This window comes from Antennarius striatus, chromosome 17 (genome assembly GCF_040054535.1).
Source record: "Antennarius striatus isolate MH-2024 chromosome 17, ASM4005453v1, whole genome shotgun sequence".
In the NCBI taxonomy this organism is placed as follows: domain Eukaryota; kingdom Metazoa; phylum Chordata; class Actinopteri; order Lophiiformes; family Antennariidae; genus Antennarius; species Antennarius striatus.
The window spans coordinates 2,375,195-2,397,859 of record NC_090792.1 but is presented as its reverse complement, the minus strand read 5'-3'; positions in this window follow the sequence as shown (position 1 = coordinate 2,397,859).

Sequence of the window (22,665 nt, the reverse complement as noted above, 5' to 3'; positions counted from 1 at the left end):
CACTTGGAAATGCATGTTATCTGAATCACATGGTACAAATTCATTCTTCAAAAGTTGTTTAGGCTGGTTCTTGCTCAGATGGTAAATACATGCTAATGCTAAATTAGCTGCAGTGGACTTAGCTTGTCCATTTAGACTGCTTAGACATAATGACTAGTGTAATAACAGATGCTCTGCAAGAGGGGAGGTATAGAGGACTACATAATTTACAAAGAGAAGTGTTTCATTAATGCAAACATGGCGACTGGGCAGAATGATCAGTCTCCTTCAAGCATACATAACTACTTAAGGAGCCAAGGAGAGAGAGGGAGGGATAGAAAAAGCAAAGAGAGGGAGAGCAGTCCAGACAGGTGCAGCAAGGTGAACGGCACTGTGGGAAATGAGGCTCCATTAAGTTTGTCATCAGCAATACGCCACCTGAGGTCATTGCAGAAGATGACTCTCCCCCTGTTCTCCCTTCCTTCTCCCCCTCTCTGGTCTAATTGTTTGCATCTTTTCCATCTCATATTCTAATCTCGTCTCTCAACCTCCCATCACTTCTGCATGTAAAAGCCTCTCTATCCATGAGGGCGATTAAAGTGGAATGGAGCATGTACTCAGCCATCTTTCGTCCCAAAATCTACCCCCACCCTTGTCTCTGTATTTAATATGCAAGGCTCTTACCATTAAGATGAGTGGAAGTCTAAGTTGAGTGTGCCTCAATCTATCTCGCTCACCATTACGCCCACACAATAAGGAATTCAAAATCAAAGCCTCACTCCGGGAGAGGGTAGACAAAATTTGCCTCATCTGATTATATGAAGGAAGTGAACTTTTATGTGTAAAGCAGTAGATAACATTAAGAGTAAACCGTACTCTTGTCTATGAATTTAAATAGAGTGGTAATGCGGTGATAAAGAGACTAGTTTTAGGGCTTTTCAAAGAGTGGTCTAGAAGTCCAATATCTGACAAAGTCAAGGGTCTTTTTTTTATGTGGGAGATTGAGTATAGGAAATCACTGTAAAAGTAAAAGTAATATCTTTGCGCATTTGTATTTACTTTCCAGTGATTCCCTCTCATTCTAAAACAACCCTGACCCACATTCAAATGGCGTATATTTAGGTAAGTCAAGAAATTGATTTAGAGAAATGTTTCCAATCCTTCCTCTGCTCCTGTTTTTTCAACTGACTGATGAAGTCCATAGTTAGGAGGACAAGCTTCTTGCAGTGCTGTTTAGCTAAACATTATATGCAAATTATTTTTCAACTATCAGATCATTAACCGAAGCTGATTTCAGCTGCAGAAATTATGTGACAGGGATGGAAAGTGGTTTGAAGCTCAACTTCAGAAAATTTAAGACACAGATACCAGATGGTCTGTCGTTGCTGCATTTTGATCTTTCCACCGGTTGCTTATAGGAATGAGCAGAATAACAAATATAAATGTTGGTGACAAACATTAGTGAGTGTAGCTACCTAGATGATACTCAAAATAAAGTGTCCTCTCACCCTCATAGGGCTCAGGTCTTCTACCCGAGACCTGGGAGTCTGAGGGTTCTACATAGTATCTCAGCTGTTTCTAGGACTGTGATCTTCTGGACTGAGGATTTGGATGTTGTTCCTGGATGCCAGTGCACCGCAGAGCCAACAAAGAGACACAGACAAGCATAGACACACTCCTATTGACAATTTGGAATAGCCAATTAACCTGAAGCACATGTTTTTGGAGGTGCGAGGAAGCCTGAGAACCCGGAGAGAATCCACGCACGGGGAGAACATACAAAGTCCACACGGAGCTCACTTGAAAACCTCACGCTATCGCCTCCCGGTGTCTACCCAGAAGTTTGGGCCGCTAGCCGAGTTAGCCCCGGTCTTCACATTTGTCCATGTCTCCCACTTATAGAGCCGTTTTGGCTTCATCAAACATCTTCTTCTTTTCCTTTCGGCTTTTCCCTTCAGGGGTCGCCACAGCAAATCAGTTGCCTCCATCTAACCCTGTCGTCTTCATCCTCTTCTCTCACATCAACTACCTTCATGTTCTCTTTCACTGCATCTATAAACCACCTCTTTGGTCTTCCTCTAGGCCTCCTGTCTGGCAGTTCAAAACTCAGTATCCTTCTACCAAGATATTCACTATCTCTCCTCTGGACATGTCCAAACCATCTCAGTCTGGCCTCTCTGACTATCTCCAAAAACATAGAGGTTTATTTTCTTTGATTGTCACAGACCTCTATCATCTCCACTGTTTTGAGAGTGTTGAGCTCCAGGTTGTTCCTGCTGTACCATGATACCAGCTGGTCCAACTCAATTCTGTAGGCTGACTCATCCCCATCAGAGATGAGGCCGATGAGGGTGGTGTTGTCAGCAAACTTCAGGAGTTTGACAGACTGGTGACCAGATGTGCAGCAGTTGGTGTACAGGGAGAAGAGCAGAGGGGAAAGAACGCAGCCTTGAGGGGATCCAGTGCTGATGGTCCGGGTGTCGGAGACATGCTTCTCCAGTCTCATGAACTGCCGTTTGTCTGTCAGGAAGTCCATAATCCACCTGCACATGGAGTTGGGCACGTTCAGCTGGGAGAGCTTCTCATGGAGCAGAGCTGGGACTATTGTATTGAAAGCAGAGCTGAAGTCTACAAACAGATACCTGGCGTAGGATCCTGGGGAGTCCAGGTGCTGGAGGACAAAGTGCAGCGCCATGTTTAGAGCATTGTCTACAGATCTGTTTGCTCTGTAGGAAAACTGCAGAGGGTCCAGGAGGTTGCCAGTAATGTCTTTGAGGTGGGTCAGGACAAGGCTCTCAAAGGACTTCATGACCACAGATGTCAGAGCGACGGGTCTGTAGTCGTTAAGTCCTGTGATCCTTGTCTTCTTGGGCACTGGATGGCCAGACTGTAACACCGAAGCAGCCTCAGTCTTTGCATCCGTCCGTCCCACACACACAGAGCCGTTACAATACAGCGGTTTATTTTCTTGTGACGACATGAAGCATAAAATGAGTCATTTTGCCTATTGCCACCAAACCAGTTGCACATTTGCTTGATTAGATCAGAATTAATTCAAAATGTGTCTTTTATACTCATAAACAGATTGTTGAAAAATCAACTCATATTCATTCTAAATGACCTCAGTTCATGCCTAAAAATAGATGGGCCATGTTCCTCAGGAGGGTAAATTAGTGAACAGAAGATGACAACACAGAGGGGTCTCCAGGAAAAGACAGAAATACTAATGATGCAAGTTTGAAATGGATGTAAAAGTCAAATGAAGGGTATGAACAAAGAAACAGGGTTGTGGTTGTGGTTAGTGGACAGTTATGACGGTCCACAGAGAATGAGAGATAGAAAGAGTGAGATAGAAGGACAGAGAGAGAGAGAATAAATGATTGTAAATGATCCTTTATTACTGTGCAGAGTGCAGCACTCAGCATTCTGTTAACTGATGAGCCGTAGAAGGTGGTGCATGTGTGTGTGTGTGTGTGTGTGTGTGTGTGTGTGTGTGTGTGTGTCTGTGTGTGTGTGTGTGTGTGTGTGTGTGTGTGTGTGTGTGTGTGTGTGTGTGTGTGTGTGTCTGTGTGTCTGTGTGTCTGTGTGTCTGTCTGTCTGTCTGGAGGGGTACTCTAAGAGAAGACAGCACTCACATTTATTCTTCATCCCGGCCTATTCTCACCCTGCCTGATACAATTAGGCTCACTCTTTGTTTCACATCACATGTAAGGCTAGAAAAAGACAGAAAGCATTGTGTCTTTCTTCCCCCAAAATGTATTCAGACATTTTATGTTTTCCAAGCATTATTTGATATTTTATAAGTACGAAAAGTCAAAATGTTCTTTTTTTTATTTACCATATCTGGAATTTTAATCCAGCTCCCTTATCAAGCACACCAGGGAGTCCTCAGTGCTCGTGTTGAACTTCAAATGTTCCATTAGTGTTCAATCAGGAAACTATTTTTACTTTTAATCTGCTTCCAGACCAGTTTCACCCCATGAGATTTTTTGCATGCTTCTGTGTTGTCAGCTTGAACGTGATCCATGTGCAACGGAATGACCTCTCACGATTTTTCTCTGAGGCATGCCAATTGCTATCATGTCATACAAATCACAGTCCATTCTCAGAGGATGCTGAGGATGAAGCAATTCCACCTGCCAGACAGGTGCCCTTCTTGCCACTGCCATACTTAATAGAAATCAGAAATAATGCCCATACAGTATTTTTGAAGTAAAACATATTTTTCACGCTGGCGTCGCGTTATCCTCACAAGAAATTTAGTTACTGAATGTAACTGCAGGCATGTTTGAGCTGTAAGTGGCTGTAAATGACTTTAATATGAATCAATGTGATCCCACTGTGAGGGATCTCATATCAGCTTCACACTGTAGACCTTACAAACACAAATCTGATTTTCTGATTTACGAATCCTACAGATACAGAGGCATTGGATATGTGTGTGCAGATTCTCTTTACATTTGCATTGTGTGTGTGTGTGTGTGTGTGTGTGTGTGTGTGTGTGTGTGTGTGTGTGTGTGTGTGTGTGTGTGTGTGTGTGTGTGTGTGTGTGTGTGTGTGTGTGTGTGTGTGTGTGTGTGTGTGCATCTGTCACTCATAGAGTAGTCCCCAATAGTGTCCCTGATACAGAAGGCTTGACAGTGAACGGAGGACGGCTTTGTCGATGCTGTGACAGGACCTGGGATGATTTTACAGGATTATGTTACTTCTCTGACAGTTGGACAGTTTCCAAAGTTTGGACTACTTGTGTGAACAAGGACAAGCCTCTCTGAGAGAGAAGAAATAGACGTGAAATTTTTAAAGGAAACTATTCCAGTGCATTTGTTTCCTTGACAGGAAAGTGAAGGACATAAACAGAGCAAGTGAATGAACCTCTGAAGAAGTGTCAGAAATATAGACAGCAAACTGAGATACAAACAAAGATGAATGAAGAAAAACAGTGTGACTGAGTTGTGCACAGACAGACAAATGCAGGTGGATTTGAGAAACATGCAGGGCATACGTGGTTTACGTGCACAGCTTGTCACACTGCTTTGGTATTGTCAAAAAGCATCAAGCAACAGGCAAACTTATTTTTGTGTTAAATTCATAGTATCATGGTATTTAAATCAGGACAGACACATCACTGAAGGTAATTATTTAAGGATTGAAAAATAATGATTACTGTCACACAATAACAGTGGTGATGGTGACTGATCACTCTAACTCAGCAGAATTGCATAACTGTAGCGTGACTGAACTGAAAAGTAAAGAAAACTCATATGTAAAAGGACAAAAAGTTTAGTGAAATAATGACCTTTTCAGAACTATTATGGGTTTCCTGCAAATCTTGTTCTCAAAACAATCTGACAAGCAACAGTACAAAACTGTTTTAGTCTTTAAAGTGCAGAGAAGAAACATTACCTCAAAACTATACTTAAATATAAAAGCGCATTGAAGAGTTTGTCTTTTACTGCTGGGTTATGATGGATGACCCCATAAGAGTCAATGGCTCTTTACACAGAAGGTGAGGACATGTAGTGGTCTCTCCTAGTGACTTATAAGCGCTATGGACGTGCATGACGGATCCAGCTAGGAATGGAATGGAGACAAATGTATATCACAGTGATGCGTGCTAGTATTACGGTATGGTGTGCCTGTGGAGGTTGTGTGCAGAGTCTCTGCAGGATAGTCTCGGAATTACCACTGAGTGTAGGAGGAGGGCCGTCAACAGTTGTTCAGAGGTAGCAGAGGAAGTCTCTAGGCGGCTCTGGATCAAGAGGGTAGATCCGTGGTCAAATGGTGTATGGGCAGGAGCTGAAGTCTGATCAATCTCACATCGGTTGCCTGATTGAGGGTGTTTGTTGTTTGGAAGACCCAAAACACCCAGGGATCTCAGGATACATCACTGGTGATGTGCCATAACTTTGCATCAAAGGACGTTTCACTACAACAATCTTGGACACGCGGGTAGAGCAATAGATTGATCAATAAAAGGTATCCACTGATATTTAAGCAGCAGTCGCTGATGGGATGTTTCAGAATGGTTGGTCAGGGCCAACGGATTTCTCACAACAATTTGCTCAAACTAAAGAGAATAAAAATAAAACTAGCAGGGGGAGGGCCACCCAAGAGAGAGGGCAAATGAAAACATTACATTACAGCCTACACCAACAAGCCATGTAATCAACCCGCACACAACAACACACTACAGGTGTGCAAGCAGTGCAAACAAATGAGACCTCAATATTATTCCTCTGCTCTTGATCTCCTTGATCGTTTTGTGCACCAAGTTGACCCAACAAACAGATACCAACACACAGACACAAGTCAGTGAGACAATGTGAAGACCTGAACTTCAAAGGCAGACAATTGTACAGAGACATAGGGAAAAAGACTGACATTAAGAGATTTTCTCATCTGTTGATTCTGATTAGATGTAAGAAATGCTCTAATGTGGACGGTAGTTATCAAAAACATAAACTTTGACAAGCAGATTGTGAATCATTGAACTTACTATCAACTAAATCAGTGGTCCCCAACCCCCGGGCCGCAGACCAGTACCAATCCGTGGATCAATCCGCACAGAAAGAAAAAATAATTTACATTATTTCCGTGTTATTTATTTCAGAGTCTGAAAGATTGAAAAAATTACCCAATTCTCTGTTACATCCGTCTATGTCAGTGGTCCCCAACCACCGGGTCACGAGTGGGTACGTGGTTGCGGGACATTAGGTTCCGGGCGGCACAGAACGTTTGACTTTCTTTTTTTATTGATTACCAGTCTAAAGATGTTTTACTTTGAGAAGTGACATCTGTGTGCGGACTACACCGGACGTCCAGAACACACTTCAGGTGTTATTGTGTCCCGTTACCCCAAGATCAGCGGTCCCCAACCACTAATTCTCATTATTGTCATTATTATTATTTAATTGTTTTGTTCACCCTTTGATTGGAAATGATCAGTATTTCTCCTACACTGAATGCACTGTTTGTAAGTATTTCTAAATAAACCTCATCGGTGCAGTCACTTGAATCGAGTTTTTCATTAAAAAAAAAATTTAATTAAAGATTTTTTTTGAAAATGGTTGTTTATTGTCTGTTGATGTCTGCATTTTACATAAAACCACTGCGGATGATTTATTATTAGACTACAGCTGCCCTGACGTCATTAACGATTATCGAGGAAATGAAGACTGGTCCATGACAACTTAGTCTTAGATGAAACCGGTCCGTGGCGCAAAGAAGGTTGGGGACGGCTGAGCTAAATGACCACCACATCAAGAGTTAGCTATGGTAACAGAATCAGTGACAAACAATACACTCTGACCGGTGTAATTTCTCACGGAACAAGGCGTTATTGTACGTCTGATGCCCTATATTTCAGAAGAGAACTTACCAAAACCGTTAATATTTTGACAGCTATGAGCAGCTCCTCTGTTCTATCAATGCACATAATTGTTCCTTATTAATCTGGATACTGGATGTTTATTCATCATTCGTTACTAAATAAAGAGCTACACTGCTGTTAAAATGTCCAGATCAAATTGTCAACTGTTTGTCACTGACTGTCTGCAGGTAGTTCAGTGGTCTCTGAAGGTTCACATCTGATCAGGAATTCAGCTAGCCCATATTAAAGAGTTGTTTACCTCTTAGAGATGCCAATCAACATGAAACAGTTAACGTAACCCCGGTGCCCTGTGCAAACTGGAATACACGCACAAAAATAAACACACTCACACATAGTCTTAAAATAGTGGGATAGGCAGTTTAGACGGAGCTGACCCTTTAAGGAGCTGTGACATGAAAAGACCAGACAGATAAACACCCTCGTGCACAAAAGACACTAGTCAGACACCATGTGTTCCCACTATGGCTGTAATACTGTTAATCACATCAGCAAACAGGTCAAGATTAAAGAGAATACAATAAAATTTATTTCAGTTAGTACAGGAACGTGGCAATACACGTCCAATTATTTTGCGGCTCTCCAAATCATCTTTAAAAATGCAAACACATATGAAAAAAGGAAAGGCAATGCATATTACAGCAAAAGAAAAATGTGTATGTGTGTGTTTATGCACACACACATACACACACACACAAATGTGTAACACATGAGTGTAAGAAATGTACGTTTGGATAGGCGCTGCTCGGTGGGGGTTGCAGCAGAAAGAAGAGCCACACCCAGCAGTGCTGTGAGGTACAAAACATCTGACTCTTTCTAAATTGCATGTTCATATCTCCGGGTCGCCATGGTAGCCGCAGCCCTCGGGGCTAAACGTGTTAGCTGATAAAGCAGGATTGGGTTGTGGATTTTTTACATCTAGGTTTTTGCACAGATCATAAAGGATATCAATAAATGTGCTTCAAAGGTGCTGGAAGGATGATTTTATCAATTTTCAAGCTGCTAGCGGAATCCTCTCATCGGTTTATATATTCAGCTGAACTAAACCTCCTCTGGTTCTAGCTTCACGTTACATCTGTAACATTCTGGGAGTTCTATGGAAATAAACAGGATATTTATTTTGCTGGGGTTGTTGGATGAACACGTGTGTTCTCATTTTGGAAAAAAAGGAATGTGTTGGCAGTGCTAATCTATTCATAGCCATATTCTCCTATAGAGTTGTGATAGCTAAAGCAAAAAATTAGGGTTATTTTTAATCCAGGGTTTATACAGTGTCTTATTCACTTCCACAATTGCGCTTTTATATGCCACTCCACTGCCAAAATGTGTTGGTGAGTTGGACAAATAAAGAATAAAATGATCCATGATCCACCATATAACTGTCCAATTCAAAATTTGAAAACTTGCCCTAAAAATAAAGTAGACTTGCTGTTTGTACCCATATACTTTGAGTTAAAATAAAAATGCTTACTTTTATCTTTTGGCTTGTGCGTGTGTGTGTATGTGTGTGTGTGTGTGTGTGTGTGTGTGTGTGTGTGTGTGTGTGTGTGTGGGTGTGTGTGTGTGTGTGTGTGTGTGTGTGTGTGTGTGTGTGCACATGCATGCATGTGTGTGTGGTGGAGAAACGGGTGATGGAGTGAAGGACTTTAAGTTAATCAAAGTTAATTAATTTAATTTATTTTCTAACCCCAGTAACCTTACAATCCAGCTTCGTGGAATTACCCTCATGTATCCTCACACTATCACACCACATAAAAACCGGCGTGCACACACACACACACACACACACACACACACACACACACACACACACACACACACACACACACACACACACACACACACAGGCACACACAGCAGACGTCACACCAGCAGTTCCTCATGTGCCCTTATGGTAATCTCTAGTCCTGTGATCCAGATGGCCTCTGTAGCAGATCAGCAGTGTGATGTGAATTACAAACCAGACAAAGCAATGTCCAGATATTCACAACGAAGCTTTCTTTCCAATCAGGAGACATTTTAGAGGAACAAAGAGAAAAATTTAAAGTTATAATTCTCTGAACATAAATAATTGAATTAGGCCTCAGAAGCTGAATAGAGGAATCAGAAGTGGTTCTGTGAATTAGACTCTTCCAATATGAACAAAACTTTACCTTAACTAATGTGGGGGTGAAAGTCTTTTGGGATTATTTTATGAGAGGGAAACTTTTAGTTCATCATCAGTGGCGATGACACTGAACATTATTTTGGATTGGAAGTAGAAATTACTGTAATCATGCTTGAGGTTTGTTTTGTTCTAGAGAGGAGAAAAAAACTACTGTAATTATGAAGAACATTTATCTCAGCTATGATTTCCATTGTTTAAATGTTGTCAGGTCAAGGCTTGTTTGTGGTGAACAGGACATGGACACAACACTTGAGTCACTACTCTCCTGAAATTATAGAATAGGGAGTGACATGGGGGGGGGCTTTAAAGTTTATGAAGAATAATGCAGCATGGATCAGTATTCATCATCATGTAACACCATCCCATCCAATGTTAAATCCATGCTCAATGTCTTCTTCTTCTTTTCCTTTCGGCTTTCTCCTTCAGGGGTCACCACAGCGAATCAGTTGCCTCCAGTACTTTGTTTAAATAAGGGGCACAAAAAAACCAATACACCTTTTTTATTAAAATTTGTTATTTCTTTTCCTTAACTTTTTTCACACTCCATCTCCCCGGAGTCAAAGTGAGTTTATAAAGCAGTTCACTGGGGTGATCCCAAAGATTATTAGGTTCTGATCAGCTCAGACTGATAAGCATTAAAGTAGAGGACATTTCCTAGAGATGAGAGCTCTTTGTTTCACTGTCCCCGTTCTCTCTGTACTTTTACGAGATTTGTTTAATTCCTATCTACTAACATAATAATAAAAGCCATTTCAATTTCACCAGTCGGCTCATCTGGTACGGTTTGTGAAGTACTGTATTTGGAAGTTATAATATCCAGGACAACAACCAGAACTACCCTATCGCAGTTTTGATGAATGAAAAGCTTTTCAGAGAGTGAATCTTCAGAGACCGTTAAGATCTTCTGACCAACATCAATGAATAGGTCAGGGGTTAGTTTCCGAAGTTATTCTATTGGATTTCATTACTATATTCAAGTTCCAGCAGAAACACCATGCCTGTCAAATTTTTAGTCCTCATCAAACTGGGATTTCTGGAAGCTTTTCGGAGGAACAGGTCAAGGGGAATTTCAGCAAATCTTTTTCAAGATGTGTTTGAGGGTAGAATTGATTTGTCCCATGTGCACTTTCTTCACATGGTCATTGATCAGCATTTATACATAACGGCAATGTCTGAGGAAATCAGTGCTTTTGAGTGGATTTGTGTTTTCAATGAGGAGATGGAATAGGTTTAATTTCATTATCATGCATAAATAGCTGTGGTCAGCCCTTGACTCCTTACAACGACACAGCAGTGTTTTGTACAGACTTTTAGGCATGCATACTTCATGATAGACTTCTTTTAGGTGCAGGGAATTAATATAAAAATTTAGTTGTATGATAAGGGTATTTTTATCGTAAGGGTATTTTTATCGTATTGCACCCTCAATCTGTTCACTAACCTTGAGGCTGACTATTCACACCTTCCCCAAACCCACAGAGCTCAGAGTAGAGAAAATATGCTCCACATTCCGACATGTGTTCTTGGTGTATACAGTCGGACTTGTGAAGGGCAGATGGTGTTGCCATGACGCCACAGGAGAAATAATGTCGTACAAGCCTGTAAATGTGTATGAAATTGTGAGGCCTTGAGCAGTGCTATATGGTATAGTATAGCTAGGAAACACAGTTTTCTCCATGACTCTAATGGTTGTGCCGACCCCAAGCGCAATTGCTGTCCCCAGGCATTTGAACTGAACACTGCTGCCATTAACATGTGTTCTACAAAAACTGAAAAAGCATGGGAACAAATAACAATCTTTGTTCAGTTGTTAGTTCATTGTACAGTTCTCATCACACCTTTTCTGTAGCCACCGGAACTGAATCCCATACATCCTTTTGCATTTGTAGGGCTATGTCTGCAACATGGCTGTTGCTGGAGGTCTGACATGTACTGGAAATGTGGGTCAAATAACAGAGTTCACATGGTTGAAATTGTTCACCAAAAGTAGAAGAGATATGCGAACAGCAACGTCCACTGAAAGAAGTACAGTCATGTTTTAAGGAGATGAGAAGTCACCCACTCACCCACTTTAAGGTCCTTCACCACTGATCTGACCCTGCTTGCACTGACCCAACAACACAGGCTTTGTGTGCTGTGCTGAAAACAGCGAACATAAAAAATAAAAAAAAATTAGTTGATCAGCATTCTCAACAATGTTCAGAAACATTAATACTGGATAATTCATACAAGGTCACAGTGAATTAATTTGCCTGTCATCATCACTTCCAGAAGACAGGGAGGAAGTAGGTGACGAATGGCTGTAACGCGATACATCTTTTTTTTTATTTTTTAATTATTATATACTTATGATCCCCGAAGGGAAATTAAAACAGCACAGCCTAGTATCTTTGTAAGTCAAACGCATGCATGTATTTATGTGTGTGTGTGTGTGTGTGTGTGTGTGTGTGTGTGTGTGTGTGTGTGTGTGTGTGTGTGTGTGTGTGCGCGCGTGTGTGTGTGTGTGTACAGGTCCCCTCTAATACACCAACACACACAAGGGGGCCTGTAACCATACAATGGGAGGTAGATGGCAGGCAGCTCCTTCTTGGTGCACCTCAAATGAGCAACTTGTGAGGGCAGCGCTCCAGAGGTGACATGACACCTCCCACTGTCAGCTCACACTCAGGGTGTTTTTTGGGTGGGAGTGGAAATCGAACCGCCTTAGAACATTAGACGACCCGCTCTACAGCCACTGCCGGCCCCGGCAGTTCCGATTGTTGACACAGTTTGCATCGTAATTACTTTATAATTTATCCAATCAGAAAGAGACCCCAAGTCTGGGAACATTTTGAAATGGTGCTGTTGGAAAAGGTCGTTTTTAATTTCTAAGAAATATATTTTCAGGTTCAGTTGCTCACAGAGTAGAAAATAATAAACCACACACGTCATTTTCAATTTGCAGGTGAAGTGTTTGCTTTATTCCCAGTACCTGACGTACATTAACAACACATCATCAATGATGAGGTGTTACTGATCCAGACGTGAGAATGAAGCCGGTGGTGCTACTGTGATCACGTCTCGGAATCCTGACTTTAATCTAACAACATAGACCTTGTTTTTTCCCAGTGACACTGATTATCCTATGTGCACATGAACACACATGTATATATTTATATTAAATATACACACATGAACAAGTAACAAGTAATATATCTTATTGCTTTATTTAACCCTGCAAGGACCAATGATCATAACACAATTTCCTATAATATATGGCTACAATATAGCAAACAAAGATTAACACATTGAATTAGATTATATTCTCTTTTATTCAGAAAATATATGCAATACAGGAAACGTCAAAGCGCTGTTTTCTGGGATTATCGATCGTTGTGTGGTTGCAGTACAGTCATCCTGCCAAAGGGGGCGTCCACGTTCCCAATGAATGTAGTTTTCTGCTTCATATTAGGCAACATATGATGCTTCTGATGTGGCAGTCTTTGGGATGGTACGTCTATCATAAGTTGTTTTCAGTTTTTGTATGATGGTATATGATATTGTATTTCTAACTTTGTCGACTTAAAAAAATCTGCCCTAGTAGTCATGTCGTTATGAATCCAGCTGAACAGACCTAATGTGATCTGGACTCGCTTTTTTTTTAATGGCTCTGAATTTGCCAGCCTGTGCTCAGGATGAATGTTTCTATTGATCATCAATAGAAACATTCATCCAAAACCTAAAAAGTTTGTCATGGGTTGTTTGCTTCCCTGTGTCCTTTCCATGTGTGACATTTTGTATACATACTGAGGCAGGAATAATGATCCTCTCACCTTTGAACACTGTATCATTTATCGTGGATGGGCTCATCTCTATGTTGTAAAAGTCATTTTACACTGTGAGGAATTTTTCTCATCCCCTGAGGTCATCCTTCCTTTATTGCCCATTTTAGTACTGAAAGCAGCATGTCCTTGTCAGTTTTATCTTTCATCTCTCTGGGTTTAGTTTCAGTGACAGGAAGCTTGCTGATTCACACATTTAAAGCTGACCTCCTAGAACAAGGTAGTTGCCTGTTATGATCCTCAAACCTTGCTGTGATGCTCATTGATAATTGGCTTTAAATTAATATATGTGAAGATTCCATCCATACAGGTCCATATCTATATGACTTGTTGTCTTTTTTACTATCTTCCTCTGCATTCCATTTGAATTAAAACGACAGCTTATTATTCATTTAAGATCTTTGCAAACAGTCCTGCACAACAAATATATGACAAGGATAAATCAGGATCTGTGGTCTTCACATTCCAGTGTTAGTCTCCCATTTCACTGGAGTGCCAACGTCAGGTTATATGTCTGAATGCATGTTTAAGGCTTTAAAAATGTAACAATCATATACTGGTAGTCCTCAATCTATGGTCAAAATTGGTTCAGAGGCATTTGAATTGTTTGATTAATTGTTTGTAAGTCGTTATTTATAAAATTCCAATCTTTAATCACCATTTGAGGTCATTTAAATACCATTATACAATTTTCTCCGGGATTAATAAAGTATCTATCTATCTATCTATCTATTACTACTCTAAATAAGCAAGTACTACAGTAATTCCTCGCACATTCGCACATCAACAAGCGCGGCCTCACCTCATCGTGAATTTTTAGTAGGTAGTCACGTGATCCTGCATAATATAGTCACAAGAGGACACAAGCCAGTGTTTTATTGTGCCGGTCCAAAGCCCTGATAAATACAGAGTGTTGCGTCAGGAAAGGCATCTGGCATAAAACTTTTGCCAAATCAAAGATGCGAATCAAACCTATGATTTCCATACTGGATCGTTCGAGGCCCGGGTTAACAACAACCGCCATCAGCACTGTTGACCTACAGGGTGCTGGTGGAAATTGGACTACTGTTGGTCGAAGAAGGAAAGTGTGTTCGCACGAAGAGAGAGAAGAGGAGCGCCAAGAGTATAGGACTGAGAGTAGTGACGTTGAATGTTGGAACTATGACAGGTAAAGGTAGAGAGTTGGTTGACATGATGCAGAGGAGGAAGGTAGACATACTGTGTGTCCAGGAGACCAGGTGGAAAGGTAGCAAGGCTAGAAGTTTAGGAGCAGGGTTCAAGTTGTTCTATCATGGTGTAGATGGGAAGAGAAATGGAGGAGGAGTTATCTTGAAGGAGGAGTGTGCCAGGGATGTCCTGGAGGTAAAAAGAGTGTCGGATAAAGTGATGAGTCTGAAGCTAGAAATCGAAGGTGTGATGTTCAATGTTGTTAGTGGGTATGCTCCACAGGTAGGAGGTGAGCTGGAGGAGAAGGAGAAATTCTGGCTGGACCTTCATGAAGTGATGCAGAGCATGCCTAAAAGTGAGAGAGTTGTCATTGGTGCAGACTTCAATGGACATGTTGGTGCAGGAAACAGAGGTGATGAGGAAGTGATGGGCAGGTTTGGTATCCAGAAGAGGAACACAGAAGGACAGATGGTAGTCGACTTTGCAAAAAGGATGGAAATGGCTGTAGTGAATACTTTCTTCCAGAAGAGGCAGGAACATAGGCTGACCTATAAGAGTGGTGGTAGGAGCACACAGGTAGACTACATCTTGTGTAGACAGTGTAACCTGAAGGAGATCAGTGACTGCAAAGTAGTGGTAGGAGAGAGTGTAGCCAAACAGCATAGGATGGTGGTGTGCAGGGTGACTCTGGTGGTGAGGAAGATGAAGAGGGCAAAGGCAGAGCAGAAGACGAAATGGTGGAAGCTGAAAAAGGAAGAGTGTTGCATGACTTTTAGGAAGGAGTTGAGACAGGCTCTGGGAAGCCAGGAGATGTTTTCCAGATGACTGGAAAACTACAGCTAATGTGATCAGGGAGACAGGTAGGGTAGTACTTGGTGTGTCATCTGGAAGGAAAGTAGATAAGGAGACTTGGTGGTGGAATGAGGAGGTACAGGAGTGTATACAGAGAAAGAGGTTAGCTAAGAAGAAGTTGGACACTGAGAGGATTGAGGAGAGTAGACAGGAGTACAGGGAGATGCAGCATAAGGTAAAGGTAGAGGTAGCAAAGGCCAAACAAGGGGCTTATAATGACTTGTATGCTAGTAACGAGGGAGAGACTGATCTATACCGGTTGGCAAGACAGAGAGACAGAGAGATGGAAAGAACATGCAGCAGGTTAGGGTGATTAAGGATAGGGATGGAAGTCTATTGACAGATACCACTAGTGTGATGAGAAGATGGAAAGAGTACTTTGAAGAGTTGATGAACGATGAACGATGAGAGAGAACAAAGACTACAAGAGGTGACTGTTGTGGACCAGGATGTAGCAAAGATTAGTCAGGATGAAGTGAGGAGGGCACTGAAGAGGATGAAGAGTGGAAAGGCAGTCGGTCCTGATGATATACCTGTAGAGGTTTGGAAGTGTCTAGGAGAGGTGGCAGTAGAGTTTCTGACTGGGTTTTTCAACAGGATCTTAGATAGTGAGAGATGCCTGAGGAATGGAGGAGAGGTGCGCTGGTGCCCATTTTTAAGCACAAGGGAGATGTGCAGAGTTGTGGCAACTACAGAGGAATAAAGCTGATGAGCTATACAATGAAGTTATGGGAAAGAGTAGTGGAAGCTAGACTAAGGGCAGAAGTGAACATTTGTGAGCAGCAGTATGGTTTCATGCCAAAAAAGAGTACTACAGATGCAGTATTTGCTTTGAGGATGTGTTTTTGTAGATCTGGAGAAAGCTTATGACAGGGTGCCCAGAGAGGAACTGTGGTATTGTATGAGGAAGTCTGGAGTGGCAGAGAAGTATGTTAGAGCGGTGCAGGACATGTATGAGGACTGTAAGACAGTGGTGAGGTGTGCTGTAGGTGTGACAGAGGAGTTCAAGGTGGAGGTGGGACTGCATCAGGGATCAGCTCTGAGCCCCTTCTTGTTGCTATGGTGATGGACAGGCTGACAGACGAGGTTAGACAGGAATCTCCATGGACTATGATGTTTGCAGATGACATTGTGATCTGCAGTGAGAGCAGGGAACAGGTGGAGGAGAAGCTAGAGAGGTGGAGGTTTGTCCTGGAAAGGAGAGGAATGAAGGTTAGCCGCAGTAAGACAGAGTACATGTGTGTGAATGAGAAGGACCCAAGTGGAAGAGTGAGGTTACAGGGAGAAGAGATCAAGAAGGTGGAGGATTTTAAGTACTTAGGCTCAACAGTCCAGAGCAATGGAGAGTGTGGAAAAGAGGTGAAGAAGCGTGTGCAGGCAGGATGGAACGGGTGGAGGAAAGTGTCAGGTGTGATGTGTGATAGAAGAGTTTCAGCTAAAATCAAAGGAAAGGTGTACAAAACTGTGGTGAGACCAGCGATGTTGTTTGGTCTAGAGACAGTGTCACTGAGAAAAAGACAGGGGACAGAGCTGGAGGTAGCAGAGATGAAGATGCTGAGGTTCTCTCTGGGAGTGACCAGGAAGGATAGGATCAGGAATGAGTCCATCAGAGGGACAGCACATGTTAGAGGTTCTGGAAATAAAGTCAGAGAGGCCAGACTGAGATGGTTTGGACATGTCCAGAGGAGAGACCATGAATATATTGGTAGAAGGATGCTGCGTTTTGAACTGCCAGGCAGAAGGCCTAGAGGAAGACCAAAGAGGAGTTTTATGGATGTAGTGAAAGAGGACATGAAGGTAGTTGGTGTGAGAGAAGAGGATGCAAAGGACAGGGTTGGTGGAGGCAATTGATTCGCTGTGGCGACCCCTGAAGGGAAAAGCCGAAAGGAAAAGAAGGAGAGTCACGTGATACTGCATGTGCATTCTATTGGCTGACGGCATCCGGAAGTGTGCTGTGTTCCATGAGTCTCGGAAAGGGTAATACAGATAGAAGGTGGTTAAATATCAGTATGATGAGGGTTCATAAGCGTTTAAATTACCATAAATAATAAAATAAATGGTTTGTCGCTATATCACGGAATTTCATCTTTGCGGATGGTTCATGGAATGAATTAACCACGAGTAACAAGGGATCAGTGTGTTCCCTAAGACATACCAGGGATAATTACAGGACATAAAATATGTAAATGAAAAAAAAATACAGTTGTATTTGTTGTGAATTGATTCTTCAAATTTGGTTCTCTTCTCACCGCAGCTGCACAAATAAAGCATTTAAAAATGATAAAAGCGATCAATTGCAGTAAAAAAAGATCAAACTGTTTGATATTTAATTATCCTCCAGTCACTTTTAATGTATTTGACCAATGAGTATTATACATATATATTTTGCTGACATACCTCCAATGAAATCTCTACTGTGGTTGTTTTGAGCAAGACCATTATGTTTTTCCATCCATGAAAGACAATCAAAAGTGTATTGTGACACTCAAAATCCTTGCTTGATGCACAAAACTTAAGCAGCCTATAATCTTAACATTAGTTGTTTTCTATAACCTGACATTGAAGAGAGGACATTGAAGAGAAACAAAAGAAGATGTGAAATTTAAGACAAAAACCAAAGTTCCATCCAGTTCAATAGATTTTAGTGTTAAAGGAAAATGTGCAGCCAAATTGACACTGACACAAAGCTTTGCCACCACAGGACACTGGGTCAGCAAGGCAAAGGCAAAGCCATCCATGTTGATGATAGAGCACTGGCAGAAATGTGTTTGCAATATCATTGCATTAATTTAATGCAAAGTTTCACATTCAAAAGGTTATTTTTGCTATTTTTTCCTGTTTCAAAATAGGAAACAGGGCATAGGTTTCTATTCACCGTTCAGCATCTGAAGCCGAGGCATTGTAATGTGAGATTTTGGATGTATGCTGTAACGTTGACCCTTCCCCTTGCTGACGAATGATAATGATAAGGCCATCTTGATGCATAAAACATTTTTTTGGTGATTTCAAGTGCCAATAAACCAAAGCAGACCAAATCAATTCAAACTTCAGTCTCAATATTTAATGTCTGTCTCTAATATAATTTTCTGGCTCACGGTCTTGCGGACGCAGTAAAGAGTTAGAGTCATGCTGACGTTGGAGGAATGTGGTAAAAACTGGACTAAAAGATGGGTTGAGGGTAGACACACAAATTAATATAAAGTTACAGTATGTTTTATTAACACAATAACAATGACCAATGCTACGACCTTTAGAGCTCCAGCACTTGCATGCTTTCCATGTCTCCATTACACTCTTGCAAACAACATCTCAAGTATACCTAACTTTATACTGGAAACAAATCCTACAAGGCAAACCATTAATTCAAATCTGTCATCCACGATTTGGAATATTTACATACTAACTCATTTCTGTGCACATGAACTTATCATACTAGTTTACACATTTAATATTATACACATCAAAAGTAGCACAACAACAATGTGAGTGAAACAACAACCCCATTATCAGTCTCTGATAAATGACTAATGTTGTGATCAAACATCAACACCACTAAAAAACATTTTGGCACCGAATTTACAAATCTCTTTATTTTCGCCTAATACCTGAGAGCAGCTTCACAACTTAGTCTCAGAACGGCAGCCAAGCTTGGCGTTCAATATCCTAATGATGCACCAGAACAGGCTTGAGGCCTCACAATAAACTGGTCCGTCTGGGATACATTGGTGTACTTGTGGAATTTCTGATGTCTATGCTTCTGGACAGAAAATGCCACGGTCAGGAACTGGTCAACTGCATAAATTGACAATCACATATCTGTCTGGACAGTTGTGATGAGATTCATTTGCTTACCTGCCAGCAGTCCAGGGAGTATCAATCCAACCCAGAGAGTATCAATCCAATCCAGGAAGACCAGTGAGGCTAAGGACAACATGTGGTAACATACTGCCAGTACTTATATTATCTATTAGCATAAATGCTCTCTAGGCTCATAAAACCATGTTGTGATTCCCCTGTGTTGTGTCTTGTGACCTCCAGGTCCTCTAATCCACATCTACAGTGCATATCATTTGTTTCTAGCTCTTGAGCATTACCTTTACATGAGTCTTGCATCCGACACAAGCATGAGATTAGCTGAATTCTAACTATTTATATATTTATATGAATAAAGTGAGAATATTTATATACAATCTTTTTTGTAAAAAATGATTTTTTTTTCAACTTTTCTGTTTTTAAAAATTATATTGATTTATAAATTAAATTCTAGGGCGGCACAGTGGCGCAGTGGTTAGGGTTGCCACCTCACAACACGGCTGACCCGGGTTCGAGTTCCGCTCTGTGCAGAGTCCACATGCTCTCCCCGTGTCTGCGTGGGCTCTGTCCGGCTTCCTCCCACCTCCAAAAGCATGCGCTTCAGGTTGATTGGCCTTTCCAAATTGCCCGTAGGAATGAGTGTGTGTGTGCATGGTTGTATGTCTTTGTGTGTGGTTCCGCAGTGCACTGGCGTCGTGCCTGGAGTGTCCCCTGCCTCACGCCCTATGCCGACAAGATAGGATCTGGCTCCCCGTGACCCGCTGCGGCAGATATAGTGGTGGTAATCTGAAGATGACTGACTATAAATTAAATTCTGAAAAATTCTGATTTGTGTATAAAATATTAAAATAATTCAATGCGTCTACCTGTATAGTTGTTTATTTTATTGTCAATATGTTCATTTTTTGAAATTACTCACAAAGTTAAAATAAGTTACAACAATCCATACTAGTACTACTGTTGATGTATTTGTATGGGTCAGTCACATTATTCATTAGGTCTGACACTGAGTTGTCAGAAGGTGCTACAGCAGTAACAGGGAGCACAGATGTTCATTTGATATGACTGTCTCTATGACGCCTGTAATCAATATCTCAAGAAATGAAGGAAGAAGAGGGAAAAGAAGCATAAACAACTTGAAATATGGGAATATGACGGTAACAGTCCATATGAAATGTATTAGTAGTTTTAAAATATGACTGCAGAGGAGCATTCAATAAAAGTATAATTATAACTGGAAAATCAACATGTCCACCATTCTGACAAAATCCATGGTTTGCAAATGACATGCAAGACAGGCTCTCAGTGGTCTCCAAGAAAAAAGATAATAACAATTCCCTTTGCTGTAATTACACCCATAATTAATACAATGACAGAATAAATATTTGTATCCGCAAGACAATATTTGCATAACAGAAAGTTAATTTTTGATTTGGCCTTAATTTTATCTTTCCTCAAACACTAATGACAAATAAAGAAAACAGAAAACAATTTCCGTTCACAGTGTGACGATGCTTGTGTAACAAAAGCAATGACTATAACCACTACTAGTATTACTTCTTCTACTTCTATTAGTACTACTACTGCTACTTCTGCTACTACTACTACTATTACTGATCAAGTCAGCCACTATTATTTATATAGCACTAAATCACAGCAATAACATCAATAGTAATAATAATAATAATGATGATAATAATAATAATAATAATTATAATAATAATAATAATAATAATAAATGTTTTACATCATAAAGACCATAAATTAGCTTCACTATCATCAATGGTACTTGGGAGACACAATACATGTAAAAATGTCAATAGGAAATTATAATTAAATAACATAACAAGCATTAAATGCTTTGATGGATGTCAGATGTGTTGCAACAGAGGTTGCATAAGATTAAGGTTTCTACCTAGAATTTTTTGTGATTATATGAAAAAGCACTAGTCACAATTTAAATATTTTTTTTGTGTGGCCTGAACACGTGCGCCTTTTGAAATTTTGTGGCTGCCCACAGGGATTTAAGAGCCCACAAATCCTCCTGCATATAAAATTGCATTTAACGACACAAAGTTCTCACACTGCAGCATTGTTACGAGGATGCATATATCCATCTACATGGGACATTGTGTGGGCAGCGTGTTTTTGTTTGGGGTGCATGTATTCAAGAAGCACACTGTGCAGCAGCTGTGTCACAGACAGAGTGGATTTTATGTCATTTAGAAACAAAATACATCTCGCCCAAAGCAAAGGGAGAACTGTCACTAATTCTCTACTGTTATCATCTTGTCATGAAACACAGTGTGGAGCTGTTGTTTTCAGTTCATACAGCATAATGACCGTGGATTCAAACTGTTTGGTTCAGCCTTTAAACTCACATGATATTCATTGTCTGCAAAAAGCAACTCTAAAAACTAAAAACTGACTCTAGAAGGTGAACTGGTCATGACAAAATTACCCATAGACTCGGCAGTTAAAAAGTTAAAGACAAGTATGATATGGATAATCTGACCATATAAATGTACAGTATGTTGAATTTTACTTTTATTGACCCAAATTGTTGTATTTGAAGACAATTAAATAGGCTATCAAATTAAAATAAAAGAGTAAAGCATGCAGCTTAAGTTATTATTCACACCAAATTGTCTGTAGGTGTGAGTGTGGGCATACATGGTTGTTGGGACGTACCCTGCTTTTCACCCAGAGCCTGCTGAGATGGGTTCCAGTGGCCTTTTGACCCACAAGGCAGATAAGTGATTGTAGATGAGAAGATTGAAATATTCTTATCTACAAGAATAGTAGACATAAATATTGGTTAGTGACATCTCATTTGTAGCTCTATCCTGATTTTTTTTTTCCTTATCATTATTTGTTTAATATGTTTTGTCACCACATCTCTAGTCATGTGAACATCATGGTACATTGGCATTTCAATTTACTTTGTAACATAGATAGACTTAGACCAACATGGGCATGATGTGACTTTCACAAAACACCCTGAGGTGCTATCGATATGTTCTTCTTTTCTTTGGACTGATATGATGTAACCTTTGACACGCACCTATATTTTCATGTTGCATGGAGGGCATCATACTACTCTTTGCGACTTCTCTCTGTTCTGTTTGGAAGAAAAAAAAACCAACAACTAAAGCTAAGGCGCTCTTACATCTCATAACATCTCGTCTCCCAGAATTCCCCAACCATAGGGCAGGCTTTCTATAACAGGCTTTAGGAAGGGAAACTGATTGAATTCAAAAGGAAAGGTTGTAGAAGAACAACTTAAAGAAGCAACGTTCTCAACGTTTTCATTCAGGTAAACATGGATGATATATATCAAAAAGTTGTTGATAGCAAACCCAAGGTATTCAACAGGTCTGAAATCTACCTCTGTGGAGCTATTATATTGTAGCTCTGGCAGAATACAGTTCGTAAAATATCTAAAGGCCTGTGTTTCAACATTTTGCACTATATTCTGA